The following is a 19,410-nucleotide window of genomic DNA, read 5'->3' on the forward strand; positions in this document are numbered from 1 at the left end:
CCCGATCCTGCTCTACGGCAGTGAGGTGTCGGGCCCGGCCACCTACCCAGACCAGTCAAAGTGGGATTCCAGCCCAACAGAGACCTTCCATCTAGAGTTCTGCAAATAACTCCTCCAAGTCCATCGCAGCACCTCCAACATGGCGTGCCGGGCAGGTTTCCACTACGGCTCACCATGCAGAAGAGAGCAATATCATTCTGGGCGCACTTACAGGACAGCAGCCCCGGCTCTTACCACCACCAAGCCTGGCTGAGCCACAGGGCCCAGAGCAAACCCTGCGCCCTCAAACTGAGTGTCAGCTGTATGTTCAGCCAAAACCCCCAACATGCCCTGAACAAAGCACAAATAAAGGGGGTCATAGAGCGATACAGAGAGGAATGGAGAAGCAAAATAAACAACTCCCAGAAACTTACTGTATACAAATCACTGCAAAGGGACTACACCATGGCGTCCTACCTGGAGGATACCCAACCCCAAACACAGACAGACCCTGACCCTGTACAGACTGAGCGCCCACAGCCTGGAGATGGGGTGGCACAGGCAGACATACAAGCCGCGGGAGAGCAGACTGGGCCAGCACTGTGTGCAGGGGGCCCTGGAGGATGAGGCCCACTTCCTGCTACACTGCAGCAAATACTCACCTGTGAGGGCTACTTACTTCCAGAGACTCTCCGCTCCCATCCTAGAATTCACATCTATACATGAGCGGAGGAAACTCCACGTCCTACTGGGGGAAGAGGAGTCCACTGTGGAGATCGCTGCCCAATATGTCTCTACCTGTCACCAATTGAGAGGAAGATGAGACACCATGGACTATTATACCCCCATAATGCCCCTTTAACCCAACATCCACCACCTTTAATTCCCACATCAAACCCCCTCCACAATACCTATTATTTATTTTGCTTTGGCAATGCTAAATGTTTTACTTCGACGTGCCAATAAAGCTTTTTTGAATTTAGATAGAAAGATAATGTAGTGTCTGGTTTTGGGGTGGCCCCAACGCTACGCTGGGTCCCCTGGACATCATTGAGGTGTCACCACGTGTTGCTGCTCTCCGGAAGGGATGGTGAGGTGCGGTGCACCCCAATGGGAAAAAGTCCAAAGAGTCAGGGTCTGCAGTAACCAGGGAGCGTCTTTACTGGAGGAACTCAGGCGCTCCATAGTGTAAACCATACACAGACAGGCGGCTGCGCTGGACAGAAATTCACTCACCAGATGCAGTTGGGCAAAGACAGGGGCAACTCAGTAATTAGGCCTGATGAATTCATCACAGACTGCAGCTTCCACCTCGCCTGTCACTCCACACAGAAACCAGAAGATCAATCCAATGAAAAAGAAGGGAAGGTCCAGAGTGCTGTCTGAAACATCGAAACGGAGGTGTCTGGAGAACCCACCATCTGTAGGGTAGGACACCGGGTTTCAATGGTGCCGCCGTGCACCTTATGATATGGGTGTAATTGTGCATGTTTGTTGCACGGTTTCTTCTAACACCTAATCATTGTATGTCTTCTGTTGTTTTGTTGTATGTCGTTGTGCATTATGTACGTCAAGTTTCTGAAGATCCCGGGTTACCACATTGAGAAAGGTGTCAATTGGGGTGTTATCATTTATTGGTGGAAACATTTTAGTGAATGCGGTCTGAAACCTAGTCCCAGTGCTGTTACTCATGAGTGGGAATGCAGATTGAGGCAGCTTAGCGTATATTCTTAAGTGAACGTACAACCTAGTATCTTTACCGTGTGAGACATTTAGACTTAGTTTGCTGACGAGTTGGGGAATGGCAGGCTTTTTGTCTAATGACCCGAGTTCCGAATGTTAGCTAGTGTAACGAACTCTATTAGGGGTAGCGTGTAGTTCGTTTGCTTTTCGCCGAACGGACCTTGGTTGCAGTAATTCCCTAGTCGGTTCGGATGAAATTCGGTAAAATCCCTCAGAGTAACATGCAGCATCAACAGGAACAAAATTAATCCCACAACGATCACAGATACCCAAACACCAGCTGAAACATGATGAAGGGTAGAAGAAGACTGCCTGAGCTGCCAGATGCAGCTCTTTTTATTACGTGCTCCCATGCTGGGGAGGGATACACCCATTATCTTACAGTAGCCAGTAAAACAAGGGTTACAGCCCACACACAATCCTCCCCTCTGCCTGTGATACAATTACCTCACACAATGGGAAATGTAATTATCACAGGCAGAGAAATACAGTTTTTACCCATATACTATAACTTTAAAACTATACATCACATTCACATAAAAATTACATATTCACAATCAGTCCATTCAGGGGAACAACATATTAAAAAATGGCACGAATCAGACCAGGGGTTCCGAAGTTAGTAAAAGTATTTTCGGGGCCTGGCTGTACGCATGCTATCCGGCCAAGACCGGTTTTACAGAGCCCTCTATCCTAGAGACAATTGAGAAGTAAGTCAATTATCTCTCAGGACAAAAGGGAAATCGCCAATACCCACGTGGAGACAATAGGACAGACATCACTATTCAAATATACAACGTCCCACCCTTTACAGTACATAGACATTTAACATATCCAAACAGCGTTCAGATGCCACAAACACAGTCAAATCAACGAACATTGTACATTTCACAGGCAACCTAATACACATATCTTCACAGCTAGGAGACCCTAAAGAGGTTTTTTTCAGAAAAAGAACTGCCCACACAGGCAGCTCAAGTGAGCATCACTGCGTCTTTTAAACATCTGAATCGTGTATATAAAGATCACGTCCGATGCTGGTGGGAGGTTCAGACTTTGGATATATACATTAAAAACAATATAGTCCCAAGAGGACTCAGAAGTCCGATCCTCCCAGCAGCAGGTGTACAAGAGTCCATTGAAGGTTCCCTCCGCTTAATGCGGCTGTAACATGAGGAGAGGTGATTAGCAGGGAGTGAAATTGAGCTTAAGGAGTGTATTACGCAGGCAACAAAATTCTGTGACCATACCGACTTTGTGAAAAAGGAGGCGTTATTGCAACAAAACATTACGAACACATTACGTCTCAAATCAAAGAAAGGAAACATTTCCAATTTAATAGAGATACTGGTGACTTTAAGGAAGGCAGGGTATTTGACTTTGGCCCTAAACGTCAGGTCACTTCGGAGGTGGAAACTGAATTGTCCTCCTCTGAGTGCGACACTGATGTAGAGCGGGGCAGCGTGTCGTTACGTGGACAAGGAAGTTCCAGCAGAAGGCCCCAGAGAGCGCGGGGATCTAGACAGGGAGGTAGATCGGGTAGGGGATCCCGGGGTGTTTTTTTTTTTTAGATCAGACCCCACTTGTATCCCACTACCTATTACGCCACAAGAAAGCCCCGGAGGGTCCCAAGTAGAGGGACTCCAGGTAGTCAATCTGTCCAAACGTGACCTCTCCCCTTCCCAGATAGAGGTTCTTAAGAAGGGTTTGTCCTTTGTGCCCCTACAGAAGTTTAATCTCTTTAATTGGATTAAAGATCTACAGTTGTATGTGCGTAGACCTAAGTGGAAAAAGTTTAGTATGCATGATAAACTGAGGTGTCAGGAGCTTGGGATTGATGTAGAGGACCTCCAGGACGTACATCTTCTGGTTGGTTTATCCGAAGAAGGAGATAGGAATATAGGTGATGGTCTGTTCACGGACCTAAAGAATGCATCTAAAATGTTTCCACCAATAAATGATAACACCCCAATTGACACCTTTCTCAATGTGGTAACGCGGGATCTTCAGAAACTTGACGGGCAATCCATGGGCAATGATAATGTGAGCCACGAGGAAAGGGTGTCATTGGAGGAGTCAGAGCGGGACACCAGTATTGTCATTAAGCCCTCAGATAAGGGCGGTAATATCGTGGTCATGGACCATGACAAATACTGCATTATGTGTCTTAGACAGCTGGAAGATAGGAACACTTATACAGTCCTTGTTACGGGTCCTACACCTATGAGGACAGACTTATTAGCAAGGCAGATCTACAATACCTGTCACCTAAGTTCCCTGTCATAGTAACATAGTACATAAGGCCGAAAAAAGACATTTGTCCATCCAGTTCGGCCTGTTATCCTGCAAGTTGATCCAGAGGAAGGCAAAAAAAAAAAAAAAACTGAGGTAGAAGCCAATTTTCCTCACTTACCAACTCCAATCAGGCATCAGAATAACTCCCTGGATCAACGACCCCTCTCTAATTCCTTACCGACTCCAATCGGGCAATCAGAATAACTCCCTGGATCAACGACCCCTGTCCTTGCTACGTTTTATAGTCTGCCCAAGCTACATAAACAAGGAACTCAATTGAAGGACAGACCCATTGTCTCGGACATTGGCAGCCACTGCAAATATTAGTATGTATGTGGACACAATTTTACGCCCATTTGTAGTGAGCCTGCCATCCTATGCCCGGGATACTATGGATGTGCTGCAGCAGCGGGATGGCATTTACTGTGAGGAGGGCGTATGGCTGGCAAGTTTGGATGAGGAAGCCGTGTACACCTCTATACCCCACAAATTGGGGTGTGAGGCTGTCGAGGCCTTCCTCCAACAGAGGGGAGAACATTGTCGCCGCCATAACACCTTTTTAATGCAACTTTTGAGATTTGTCCTGACACGGAACCTCTCTCTCTTTGACCAACGTATCTACCACCATCTCAGGGGGGTTGCGATGGGCGGCCCTTGTGCCTCCACTTTGGCAAACCTCTACCTGGGCTGGTGGGAGAAGGAGGTCGTGTTGGCTGACACGATGGAGCAGTATACAGATATATAGATGACGTGCTGATACTGTGGAACGGCACCAGAGCCAGTTTTATTCAGTTTGTGGAAACCCTGAACATTAATCTACTGGGCCTATTTTTCACATCAGAGATGCAGGAGAGACAGATTGCCTTTCTGGATCTTACTATCTCGATAGGAAGGGACAAGAGAATCACCACTAAACTTTTCAGAAAGCAAACGTCCACTAACAGCCTCCTGCATTGGGATAGTGGACACCCTGTGGCCCTGAAAAGTGGTATCCCGAAAGGGCAGTACCTCAGGGCTAGGAGGAATTGCTCTGAGTTGGGCAAGTTCAAGGCAGCTGCATCTGATTTAACATCAAGATTTGTAAATCGGGGGTACCTGCAGCACACATTGAAGAAGGCATATCAACATGCAATGAGTGCCAATCGTAGTCAATTATTGGTCCCAAACATCAGGACCAAAGTTGACTCTACCCCTCAGATTATAGCCACATTTGATAAAGCTCATCAACAGGTCCGTGAGATCCTGCAGCATCACTGGTCTAGTCTTCAGTCCGATCCAGATATCGGGTCATCTATACCTGATCGTCCCTCTATCACATATCGGCGCAGCTCCAATTTGCGTGACCGTTTGGTGCACAGCCTGTAGACAAGTCCCGCGTCTGGTACATGGTTAAAAAATACATTAAAAGGAACTTTCCCCTGTGGCTCCTGCATTATATGCGGGAACATCAGGAAAGGAGATTCCTTCACCAGTTGTTCTACTGGTGATAGGTTCAGCATTCGTTCCTTTATTAGGTGCACCTCAGTGGGCGTTGTACATCTTATTACCTGCAAGTGCGGCCTGCAGTATGTAGGCAAGACCAAACGTGAGTTAAGGAGGAGAATAAGGGAACACCTATCCGATATTCGTAATTTGCGGGACACAACTGTGGCACGTCATGTGCGGGGGACGTACACGACGGGAATCCTGATGTTCTGCGGGTTCAAGGGATTGTATTGATCAATAGATCCATTCGTGGCGGAAATATTGACGCACTCTTACTCCGCAAGGAAGCAATGCGGATCTTTAAGTTGCAAACTGTCCATCCGAGGGGTCTGAATGAAGCCATCTCATATGCCTGCTTCATTTAATATGCAACCTAGGCAGAAAAGTGGGGTTTTACTACCCCAATAGCCATCTTTTCCAACTATGGTCTATATGCACATACAAAAGTGATCTAAAATATGACGGTTCCCCCCTCCCTCCCTATGACTTACTATCGATCGCAGGGAGGAATAATGGGGGCTTTATAGATGGTAGATGATATTCAGGGAGGGATGTTGGATAACGGTCAGAGCTTTCCTCGATTTAGTGGTTCGATATATGTTGTAATATTTCTGATTGATTTCCCCTGATGGGTCGATACCTGTATCCACATCGGCACTAGGCGAGTGACATATCGCCGCAGGTTTCGACTCCCCCAATACAGTAACGCTTAGCGCGCAATCTCTAGGGAGTGTATTAGCTTACCTGGGTGCTCGACGGGTCAATGGGCGGGTGTCAGATGACGCGCTCCTCTCTGATTCGCGGCAGCGCCAGCAGACACCTCCCCCAAGGCGGGGCTTTTGTGATATCTTTTCGGCGTTCATGCGGCCGCGCGCGCCCATTATAGCGCCAGAGGCTTAACACGCAACAGTGTGGGGCCCTTTTCCCTTTACAGGTTACTTTATTAAGAGACCTTTGCTCCTGATGACACGTAGAAACGCGTTGAGCTCTGTTTAGGACACGGTTCTATAGGCAGGGTGCATGTATGTTCTAAGGCAGCTCAACAGCTAGTCTGAATACAAGTGTGAATGCGGTCTGAAACCTAGTCCCAGTGCGGTTACGCATGAGTGGGAATGCGGATTGAGGCAGCTTAGCGCGCACTCTTACGTATGGCGGCTATTGAGTGGCTGCTTGCTGTATGGATGAACTACACCACATATAGCAGACTGTAAGATCTGATGTCGATACTACAGACTAAGACTCTTAACAGGGCATCCAGCTCTAATACATTATAAGCTGCACAGAGATAGGTAGGACTGCAATTTAGCGCACCTGTGCCTACCCGTAACGCATGGACCGCGTCCTTATTCCTGTTCCTGCGGGTTATTAGTATCAACGTGCCAGCAGGATTAGGATTCAGTCCAGACTGTTTTAGATGTAGCGGGTCAATACCTACCCTTGACTACATCAGTCCAGTCTGGTGCCTGAAACTCACGAAAGTGACGCACAGAATTTTTCCCGTTTTAACCAGTTACTGATAAATCCTTTATAAATTACAATAAACATGAAAATGCAGTTAAACAATATAAAATAGTATAAGTGCACACAACAGCATCAATCATAGTGTACATTAACCCTCCCAAGTGCACTAAAGTTGTGAGTTGATGGCTTTGAATAGCAGCAATAGGGGCAAATGTCCACAGTCCCAAGTACTCAGATATGAGAGAGGTAGACAAGTTAGTCACAAATGATTTACACTACTAGGAAAAACTCTACTCTGCTATCTCAGTCAGCCGCATTAAGCAGAGCTGAGCTCCATACAAAGAACCGGAGGACACAGGACCCCCATTCTCTTAATCAATGGTGGTCACAGACATTTATCATCTATTCTGTGGGTGGCGATACCTCACGCTATAATCCAAGTTCAGGAGATGCTCCTCCGTTGCGCTGCTGTGCCCTCCCGTTCGGTTTTAGCGGCAGGTACGCTAATTTATAGCATCGGTACAGAAAGGAGGAGACATCCGTTTTTCAGCAAAGCGCATCGCAGACAGAGAGGACGGGAGCTGTTCTTGCTGTGCTCGCTTACATAGCCCGTTCTCATGAAATTTCCCAAATCTCACTGTACCGATGCTATTAATTAGCGTACCTGGTAGGGATCGATCAATTATCGGAAGTACCGATATTATTGGCCGATATTCCGGATTTTGTACATTATTGGTATTGGCATCTAACCTTGCCGATATACCGATAATGCGTATAAAGCGAATACTAGTGAGCGCTTCCATTATGAGGGGCACAGCGGGGCAACGGAGGAGCATCTCCCGAACATGGGCTATAGTGTGAGGTATTGTTTTCATTAAGTAAAAACTAGTGAAAGGTCCTCTTTAAAGGGGTTTCCCATGATTAATCTAAAAAATAATAATCAGACATGACAGTACATGACAATACCTTTCTAACAAAGCCAGAACCAGCCCGGCACCTCACATGGATCCAAAGGTCTCCCCAGTCATTGATCTGCTAGATTTATATCAAGCCGACAGCTCAAAGGGCGTGTCTTTTCTGTTGCAGCTCAGGGGCGTGTCCATTCTGCTGCAGCTCTCTCCCTATCACAGCTCAAAGGGCGTGTCTTTTCTGCTGCAGCTCAGGGGCGTGTCCATTCTGCTGCAGCTCTCTCCCTATCTGTCACGAGGGTGTCAAGAGCCACGCCTGACTCCGTTATACCCGGGGTCAGGAAGTCGCAGCGGGTGGCTGCGCGCTCAATGTCTAAAGACAGTGCTGTTTATTAATGGTAGCTTTCTGGGTTTGCCTTGCTATCCTTTTTGGCTCACTCAGGGATCCGTAGCTCCTTCTCCTCAGCTGTTCCTTGTCCAGCACTCCCAACCTCCTTATATTCCCATCTCTCACTTCTCTGGTTGCCAGATATAGAGCTTCCTGCCTGGACTTCTATACTGACCCACTGGAGCTGAGTAGCTGCTATCCCTGGTTGTTGTTCCAGAACGTTACCCTCCGGATCCCTGTTGGGCCTTGGTGGTCTGCTGTGTTCGCCCACCTGGCATTATATGTTTGTCTGTATTGTCTGTCCTCTCCTTGGTGTTTTCCTCTTAGTGTCAGTGGTGCGGACTAGTGATCCCACCGCCCCGTTCACTACATAGGGCTCATCTTAGGGAAAGCCAGGGTTTAGGCACGTGATCGGCGTACGTAGTGAGGAACCCGTCTAGGGACGTCAGGGCAGTCAGGTGCCAGCCGCAAGGTGAGTCAGGGGTCCCCACCTTTCCCTCTCCCTTGGACAGGGCCTTCCCATTTCCCTCCCTTTGCGTGACGCCGGTCATTACATTATCAGAGCTCAAAGGGCGTGTCTTTTCTGCTGCAGCTCAGGGGCGTGTCCATTCTGCTGCAGCTCTCTCCCTATTACAGCTCAAAGGGCGTGTCTTTTCTGCTGCAGCTAAGGGGGCGTGTCCATTCTGCAGCAGCTCTCTCCCTATCTCAGCTCAAAGGGCGTGTCTTTTCTGCTGCAGCTCAGGGGCATGTCCATTCTGCTGCAGCTCTTTCCCTATCACAGCACAGGAGCAGGGCTGTGGAGTTGTAACATCCTGAAGTATGTCACTAAACTTCTGTTCCCCTGCTTCTTAATGGCAAGTGTATGTATATTGTCATCTGGTATAAGTTTGCATTATTTTCCCCATAATGTGCATTTTCCAGGCCTGTTGCATTGTATTCATGCTGTAATATCCATGTACACCAGCAGGTGGCAGCAGTATGTAGCAGAACCAAGCCAGTTAGTATATCTAGACTGGAATAGACCATTCCAGGCAAGCTTCCCCCTATCTGAGGAGGAGTGGAATGTTCCCACATCCTACTTCAGGAGGAGGATAGAAAGTTTTAGTGAGTGTACCAGCCACCCCCTGTTGGGGTAGGCTGTGTGAATAGGAGCTCCCAGAAACAGGGTCCCCAACCAGGGATCCAAGCCTCTGCTGAGGCCCAAGATCAACCTTCCCAGCCTGAGTCCCTTACCTCAGCTGGATGACAAAGGAAGCAGCCAACTTCAGAACTATCAGATCTCCAGGACGCCACCATCATTCCCTGCGAGCAGTCCTGTAAGTACAGATTCCAGAACAAGGAGAAGATAAGTACCTCCATAGCTAGTCAGGCCCATATCAAGCAGACCATAGACAGAGAAGAAGACAGATACCTGCCAGATTCTTAAAGGCGTATGTACTAGATGCAGAATATATATATAATTCCTGCCACATATTGCCAATACCTGCTGGGATCCTAAACTAAAGCTGTAACATTGTATGGATCTAAAGCTGCATATATAATAACCTCAAGTAAAGACAAGTTAGACCCTATTCTCTGTGTGGAATTCCATCATTCCTCAGTTACTCCTATTTACAGCACTCAATTCTGTTGCATGTGAGCCGGGATACAGGAGTCCGGCCGTACTACAGGTAGGAGACACCGTTGACACAATACAGAGACAACATCCCCCTCTGGCATTCCTCACCTAGTACGTGAGCTATGCCACCTTAAAGGGCCCTTTTACAGTACCTGCGCAAGCTGCAACTGGCGTCACGAACTTATTCACACCTAAATCTGACCCACTGCATAGCAGCCCCAACTGACCCAGTGTCCTGCTCATTGCAGTCGGTAGATAAATGCTCCGACTCCTCTGTATTTACTGCCTATATAAAGTACGATAAAAACAATTTATTATTTTTTATATTAAAAGTCTCCACAAAATAGGCTTGATAGGGTGAATAGGGATATCTCAGACTAATGATGCTGATCCCTAAAAACACTCCCTCCACTGGAACTCCTAATTCTAAGGAGGGGTGCTGTGTTGGTGTAATTCCTCTACCAGCAATTAGGGATAAATGGACATCCAATATCAGTGTACCTGAATGAACAGCAGCATCTAGTGTGCACAAGATATAGTGTCAGGTTACTCTGTAAGGATAGAACAACCCTAGACTGGTAACTTTCTACACAGGAATGAACCACTTAGGCTCCAAAAGTATCGGCAAGAGTCAGTCTGCATATGTGACTACAGAAATATAATGCTCGACGCGTTTCTCTATCCACCTGATTGTTGGTTCATCCGGAGCAAATCCCCAAGTCCACTGTTGCCGCTGAATATTACCCCCTCACACTGGGTGGGCAGCAAATAACAGAGAACCTAGGACTATCTAACAGAATATGCTGCACGCCACTGATGTCGTGCGTGCAGCAATGAGCCTCCGGCATATGTGGCCGTGACCCGCGCGTTTAAGTGGAGGAAACTACTCCCCTCTGTGTAGCCGACCCACAATGAGTATCCAATAGAGACTGAAGCACGTCACCTGACTGCGCCCAATCCTTCCGTCACAGCCAGATGACGCGCGATCCATCATATCGTCAATCCAGGGCTGACAAAAACCTGGCTCCGCCCCCACCCGTAAGCGTCACTCATAGGGGGGGGGGGGGGGGGATGAAACGATGACGAGTGCTTCTTCCGCCCTCACTGTATTGGTCAGTACAACAAGAGGGAGGGGCAATGAAAGGTCTGTGACGCACGCTTGAGTTTCACAATAAACGGGGACACCAAAGGTAAACAGATACATAGTCAGAAAATCCCAGCTCCTTGTAGCACCAGAGGAGAACAAAACAGGTCCCCCATAATAGGTGACAAGGAGTGACAAATGGAATAATGCAAAGGATATACTTAGAAATAAGCACTAAATTCCTAGGTAAATATATGAATATATGATTCGCGCGTCATCTGGCTGTGACGGAAGGATTGGGCGCAGTCAGGTGACGTGCTTCAGTCTCTATTGGATACTCATTGTGGGTCGGCTACACAGAGGGGAGGAGTTTCCTCCATTTAAACGCGCGGGTTACGGCCACATATGCCGGAGGCTCATTGCTGCACGCACGACATCAGTGGCGTGCAGCATATTCTCAGTTAGATAGTCCTAGGTTCTCTGTTATTTGCTGCCCACCCAGTGTGAGGGGGTAATATTCAGCGGCAACAGTGGACTTGGGGATTTGCTCCGGATGAACCAACAATCAGGTGGATAGAGAAACGCGTCGAGCATTATATTTCTGTAGTCACATATGCAGACTGACTCTTGCCGATACTTTTGGAGCCTAAGTGGTTCATTCCTGTGTAGAAAGTTACCAGTCTGGGGTTGTTCTATCCTTACAGAGTAACCTGACACTATATCTTCTGCACACTAGATGCTGCTGTTCATTCAGGTACACTGATATTAGATGTCCATTTATCCCTAATTGCTGGTAGAGGAATTACACCAACACAGCACACTCCTTAGAATTAGGAGTTTCAGTGGTAGGAGTGTTTTTAGGGATCAGCATCATTAGTCTGAGATATCCCTATTCACCCTATCAAGCCTATTTTGTGGAGACTTTTAATATAAAAAATAATAAATTGTTTTTAGCGTACTTTATATAGGCAGTAAATATATATTTTGGATTAGCACGTCAACATCACCAACCAAACCTAGTTAATTAGACTCTGACTCCTCTGTATTTAATATGCGAATGTATTTTATATATTCCTTGAAGGAAAGAAAGGAAACGTCCATGTCATTACCACAGAACTACTGGCCGGGAAGCAAACAGTCTACTGTATTGAACAGTTTAAGCAAAAGACAAACACAATGAAAACAAAGTTTTAGTTTTAGTTTTTATCCAGTGGCTGGATAGTAGCAGCAGGCAGAAACGTCACGAACAGGAACTTTACCAGTTCAAAAATGCTGCTGCTGCTGCCTTCTCCTTTGTGAGCTGGTCTTCTGCTGGAGATCGGGCAGTGGGGGGATCCAGGACGGGGCATTTATTGTAAACATGATTTCCCTAGTAGAATCCCATAGTCATGTTTAAAGTTTAAGCTAACAATCTGGGTTTACAAGTTTTTATAGCCTTAGCTGAATGACAGCAGTTTTTCAAATGGTTTACAGCTTCAGTCTTGAGCTATTATTGACCATCCATTCCCGTCACTTATACAAGTGTCTCGTCCTGCAAAAAACATAATATCAGTGAGAGGCGAGGTTACCCATGGGCGCTGCGTTCCCTGTAACAGCGGAACACAACACAATGGAAAGTAGAAGTATTGCCGCTCCGTAACTGTGCGTTGCGTGCCATATAGTGAAGCACAGGAAAAGCTTCTTCATGGTCACTTAACGTGTTCGTTTTGCGGTAACGTGACGCACTGCATGCATTGGCCTTTATTCTTACAGTAGAGAAGTCATTAATTATAACTTTTTGCGAATTGGGACATTTAAACTTGCTTTTTTTATTCCAATTTAAAAAAAATTGTAGGAGTCGGTTCATTTTTGCCGACTCCAAGTGCCCAAAATTGCCTCCGACTCCGCAGCCCTGCTCAGGAGGCAGCTTTAGGATAGCATTGAGCATGTGCGGTCACCGCAGTGAGCAGGACAAAGAAATAAGAAAGAGAACAAAGAGCAGGTGACGCTACACAGATACATTTTATCACATAGCTCAGAGGCTGCTAGACTGAGGTCCCTTGCAGACGAGCGTGTGCGGATGAGGTCCGGATGCGTTGCGAGATGCGTTCAGTGAAAAATGTGTAATTTTGCAAACAAAGTCATTCAGTTTTGTCTGCGATCGTGTTCAGTTTTTATCGCGCGGGTGCAATGCGATTTAATGCGTTTTGCACGCGCGTGATAAAAAAACCGTAATATAAACAAAACAACATCTCTTGTTCATTCACTTCTATGGGGCCTGCGTTGCATGAAAAATCACAGAATATAGAACATGCTGCGATTTTTACGCAACGCACAAGTGATTCGTGAAAACCAACGCACATGTACACAGCCCTATTGAAATGAATGGGTTTAATTGTCTGTGCGGGCGCAAGGCATTCGCATCACGCTTTGCACCCGCGCGGGAAAACTCATGTGAAAGGGGCCTAAAAGTTTAATTACAAAAGTATTCAGATCCAGGTGCTGGTTTGAAAACTACAGAATATTTTTTGTGGGAAAACCCCTTTAAAGAAGCCATGTACATTAGATTTACCAAAACAGAACACAGCAATCAGATAACCAGCCAGATCCCCCACGACGGCGCCTCCTCCACAGATCCCCCACGACGGCGCCTCCTCCACAGATCCCCCACGACGGCGCCTCCTCCACAGATCCCCCACGACGGCGCCTCCTCCACAGATCCCCCACGACGGCGCCTCCTCCACAGATCCCCCACGACGGCGCCTCCTCCACAGATCCCCCACGACGGCGCCTCCTCCACAGATCCCCCACGACGGCGCCTCCTCCACAGATCCCCCACAACGGCGCCTCCTCCACAGGTTGGTCAGGAATAAGGTGGCGTTCTGTTATTATAACGTGGCTTGTATTGTCTCTGTGCACACAGGTGACACGGTTCACATCTTAGGGAATGACACAGATATGACTGAAGGGTCAGAAATTATATGAGGAATTGTCCGCCGGTCTCTGGAGGTTTACAGAACACCTCGCCTATAACAGATATACTGCACCTACAACATCCAACTACTACTACTCCATCGTGACGAGCGGAGGAGGGGAGCGCACACTCTAGAGCGATAATAATAATAATAATACTAATAATAATAATATAATAGAGTTTATATGATGCACACCTCTTTTCTGCGAATAGCCGTGGCCCCTTTATTACACTGATTGTCAGAGACCGCAGATGCTGGACCCCCACCCATCATATACAGATGGATTTTCCTAAGCGTGGGCCATCAATGTAACAGTTCTGCAGACCCCCTATAACAGTGCCCCCCTACCACCGGCAGCCAGAGCGGCACCAGAGCGGCCCCCAAACCAGAACAAACTACAGTGCCCAGCAAACCACAGGAAGCCCCTTAACCAGGGACACCACAGTGCCTGTACTTCTACCAGTTAGGAACGGGTTACTGTCTCAGTTGTCAGCCTGACAGATGATACATTCACACTACGCCCTGCAAGATCTCTCGCCCAGATCCTGGAAGTGCTCCCCTGAGGTCTGTCCTATAAGGATGGACACTGCCAAGACAACCCGCCAATCCAGCGACAGTGCAGCTCACTATATTACTGGCAGCGGGCGACGCTTTCCATTCAGTTGAAAAATCCCATAAAGCAAGAAGTGGAACTGGAAAACCTGAACCGTTACTGCCCAGTACCAAACGTTGGACGACACCACCGAAACAGACCTAAACCCGAATAATAGCAGTTATGTTCTTGTACATAGGAGCAGTATTATAGTAGTTATATTCTTGTACATAGGAGCAGTATTATAGTAGTTATATTCTTGTACATAGGAGGCAGTATTATAGTAATTATATTCTTGTACATAGGAGCAGTATTATAGTAGTTATGTTCTTGTACATAGGAGCAGTATTATAGTAGTTATATTCTTGTACGTAGGAGGCAGTATTATAGTAGTTATATTCTTGTATATAAGAGCAGTATTATAGTAGTTATATTCTTGTACATAGGAGCAGTATTATAGTAGTTATATTCTTGTATATAAGAGCAGTATTATAGTAGTTATATTCTTGTACATAGGAGCAGTATTATAGTAGCTATATTCTTGTACATAGGAGCAGTATTATAGTAGTTATATTCTTGTACATAGGAGGCAGTATTATAGTAATTATATTCTTGTACATAGGAGCAGTATTATAGTAGTTATATTCTTGTACATAGGAGCAGTATTATAGTAGTTATATTCTTGTACATAGGAGGCAGTATTATAGTAGTTATATTCTTATACATAGGAGCAGTATTATAGTAGTTATATTCTTGTACATAGGAGCAGTATTATAGTAGTTATATTCTTGTACATAGGGGCAGTATTATAGTAGTTATATTCTAGTACATAGGAGGCAGTATTATAGTAGTTATATTCTTGTATATAAGAGCAGTATTATAGTAGTTATATTCTTGTACATAGGAGCAGTATTATAGTAGTTATATTCTTGTATATAAGAGCAGTATTATAGTAGTTATATTCTTGTACATAGGAGCAGTATTATAGTAGTTATATTCTTGTACATAGGGGCAGTATTATAGTAGTTATATTCTTGTACATAGGAGCAGTATTATAGTAGTTATATTCTTGTACATAGGAGCAGTATTATAGTAGTTATATTCTTGTACATAGGAGCAGTATTATAGTAGTTATATTCTTGTATATAAGAGCAGTATTATAGTAGTTATATTCTTGTACATAGGCAGTATTATAGTAGTTATATTCTTGTACATAGGAGCAGTATTATAGTAGTTATATTCTTGTACATAGGAGGCAGTATTATAATAGTTATATTCTTGTACATAGGAGCAGTATTATAGTAGTTATATTCTTGTACATAGGAGGCAGTATTATAGTAGTTATATTCTTGTACATAGGAGCAGTATTATAGTAGTTATATTCTTGTACATAGGGGCAGTATTATAGTAGTTATATTCTTGTACATAGGAGGCAGTATTATAGTAGTTATATTATTGTACATAGGAGGCAGTATTATAGTAGTTATTTTCTTGTACATAGGAGACAGTATTATAGTAGTTATATTCTTGTACATAGGAGGCAGTATTATAGTAGTTATATTCTTGTACATAGGAGCAGTATTATAGTAGTTATATTCTTGTACATAGGAGCAGTATTAAAGTAGATATATTCTTGTACATAGGAGCAGTATTATAGTAGTTATATTCTTGTACATAGGAGGCAGTATTATAGTAGTTATATTCTTGTACATAGGAGCAGTATTATAGTAGTTATATTCTTGTACATAGGGGGCAGTATTATAGTAGTTATATTCTTGTACATAGGGGGCAGTATTATAGTAGTTATATTCTTGTACATAGGAGCAGTATTATAGTAGTTATATTATTGTACATAGGAGGCAGTATTATAGTAGTTATTTTCTTGTACATAGGAGACAGTATTATAGTAGTTATATTCTTGTACATAGGAGCAGTATTAAAGTAGATATATTCTTGTACATAGGAGCAGTATTATAGTAGTTATATTATTGTACATAGGAGGCAGTATTATAGTAGTTATTTTCTTGTACATAGGAGACAGTATTATAGTAGTTATATTCTTGTACATAGGAGGCAGTATTATAGTAGTTATTTTCTTGTATATAGGAGCAGTATTATAGTAGTTATATTCTTGTACATAGGAGCAGTATTATAGTAGTTATTGTATGTTAATCAATTTCACTCCAGATTGATTGATGAGATTGCAACTTTTTTTCTCTCAATCTCATTACAGTAGGAGGGTGGAGAAGTAAAAGCGGAGTAGATTTTCTAGACTATAGTATTAGGTTTAAGAGTAAAACATATTTATGAAACAATATGTGACATTTGATAAATGTGGTGTAAAGTACATCGAGGCGGCTTAAAGGGAACCTGTCACCGGGATTTTGTGTATAGAGCTGAGGACACGGGTTGCTAGATGGCCACTAGCACATCCGCAATACCCAGTCCCCATAGCTCTCTGTGCTTTTATTGTGTAAAAAAATCAATTTGATACATATGCAAATGAACCTGAGATGAGTCAGAGCTTGAAAATATGACTCTTCTCTGGTCACACAAGTAAGATATGACTCTTTTATGTTAATTTGCATATGTATCAAATCGTTTTTTTTTACACAATAGAAGCACACAGAGCTATGGGGACTGGGTATTGTGGATGTGCTAGCGGCCATCTAGCAGCCCGTGTCCTACAGGTTCGCTTTAAGCTGCACTGACTTTAGTTCCCCTAGGACTAGGACTCAAACAGGTAAAAAGACACGGTGACTCCAGAGCTCGTCTCTGATGCGTTTCGAGTGAACACGCCGCTCAGTTAGAGCCTAGTAACAAACAAACAAACTCAGTCATTAACCCCTCGGGTGCCATACTACAGCCATGAAGCTGCAAAAGACACATTTAATTTTAAATTACAGATACAGAAATAGAAATGCATGAATACGTATATAGAAAGTGACAAACAAGGAGAAGTACTAAATGTAAAATGAAATCTCGTTTCTTATTTACGCCCCTAGAAACACAAGTGTTCAACACGAACCTCCATGCGGTAAATCGCGGATTCTCAATACGCGCATAGCGGCCGCGTGCTTTCCTCGTTTTGCGAAACGGAACGTCCGGCCCATAATAGAACAGTCCTATCCTTGTCCGTAATGCAGACAAGAATAGGTCATGCATGTTCTATTTTTTTGCGGGGCCGTGGAAGCGACATACGGATGCGGAATATATTTGTGTGCATGAGCCCTTAGGGGTTTGCGGTGGAAATCTCCGGAGTGCACCCGACATATTGTAAATCACGCGTCATTGTTATATTTTTATAGCTCAGACATTTTTGGACCCGGCGAGACCGTTATGTTTATTATTTTATTGTTTATTTTTATATGTAAAGTTGGAAAAAAGCTGAGTGTTTTCCATTTTTTATAATTTAATGTTTTTTGGTTTCTTTTCTAAAAATATATTTTTTTTACTTTTCACACGGCAATCTTCTGATAACAGAGAACTATTATGGTCTATGGCAGGGATCAGCAAGCTCCAGCACTCCAGCTGTTCCTGAACTACAACTCCCAGAATCACTTCATTGGAAGTTACAAGAACAGCCGAGTAAGTTTGCATGCTGGGAGTTGTAGTTTCACAGCAGCTGGAGTGCTCTATGGGATTCGGACACTCTTCCTGCTGAGCTGCGCCTCGTCCACGGCTTTACAGGCAGTTTGCCCTCGGCGGCCCTGAGATCCTTCCGCAGGCTCGGGGCTGTCATGGTAACCGATCAGAACCCCGAAATTTAGATGCGGGGGGCTGCAACCGCGCAGAGAGGGGCCCCCTGCCTCTGCCTAACATTACAGACGACCCAATCGCTAATGACCGCGACATCTGAAGGTATAAATGACCGTGTTTGGAGTCATCGCAACATTCTGGCATCAATTATAGTAAATCCGGTGGACCACGGAGCCTCTCCTGCCTTCACGCCATTTTAGAAAAGCGGCAAAAAAAACTCTAAAAGTCGCCAGTTAAGCTGCAAATACGGCGCGTGCCAAAATGTTAGATTTTTTTTAACACCTGAGGAGTGACGGTAATAAGTCATGCGGACACTGTCTGTCTAGACCGCCATCAGACTGTACGGTAAATGTGGCGCAGGGTGATCGATATTTAATAATTAACCTTATATCAATTCCCATTTTGTGGCACTGGCTTCACCCCATGAATTAATGACCTACAGCTGCAATGCCCAGCTGGTAGCACCCCCTGGATTTGCAGATTTCACCCCAGGGATTTGACAGTTAGAAATTTGCTAGGCAAAGACCACATGTAAAATAATAGCAATTAATGAAAAATCGAGGTGCACGTGCAACCACCGCCCGCAGGGGGGCGCACTAGCGCGCGTTTATCTCCGAGGGTCCTCACCTGTCTCCCCGGAACGCTCAGTACGTGTCCAGCTTTCCTGCTCCGTTAGTTACCACAGAGTCTTGGATGACCGTAGGAGAGAGCGTCTACAAAGCAACGCTGCCATGGCCCCAAGAAGAGCTAGAGCGTCAGCGTGGCGGAAAGAGGAAGTGCAGCGGCCGCCATGATGGTTAAGGGCGGCTTAGCCATCCTTTGCTTTTACATCATGATTAATTATTACAGTTATAAATTATATATAAAATAATCTCTTATTATTAAGGATATTATGAAGGTGTTGTGATCATTGTTATAGTAATACACAGCTGGGGGACACACTCAGTGTAGAGTAAGATGCACTTTTTTCTTTTTTGGAAAGTCTTAGAGACTCCTGAAGAAAGGGGAGACCTCCTGGATCGCCCCAGATTTATTGGTGGTCCATATGCACCCACTTGGTGGACTTAGCACAAACAGTTTAAATGCAGACCACTAAATAGGCTTTCTAGTGATACAGACCCCTCTTAAAGGGGTTTCCTGGGAG

The 19,410-nt window shown here is 44.9% G+C and overlaps 1 protein-coding gene across 1 annotated transcript in view; it reads right to left on the bottom strand.

The window, feature by feature from the left end:
* Window positions 1–18,991, bottom strand: part of B4GALT4 (beta-1,4-galactosyltransferase 4) — a 94,065-nt gene extending 75,074 nt beyond the window's left edge. Inside the window, exon 1 of the mRNA XM_040422915.1 lies at window positions 18,894–18,991. The gene's annotated coding sequence lies outside the window, so the exon portion shown is untranslated. The remainder of the gene's footprint in view (window positions 1–18,893) is intronic.
* Between the last annotated feature and the right edge of the window lie 419 nt (window positions 18,992–19,410).

Source organism: Bufo bufo, chromosome 3 (genome assembly GCF_905171765.1).
Source record: "Bufo bufo chromosome 3, aBufBuf1.1, whole genome shotgun sequence".
Classification (NCBI taxonomy): Eukaryota; Metazoa; Chordata; class Amphibia; order Anura; family Bufonidae; genus Bufo; species Bufo bufo.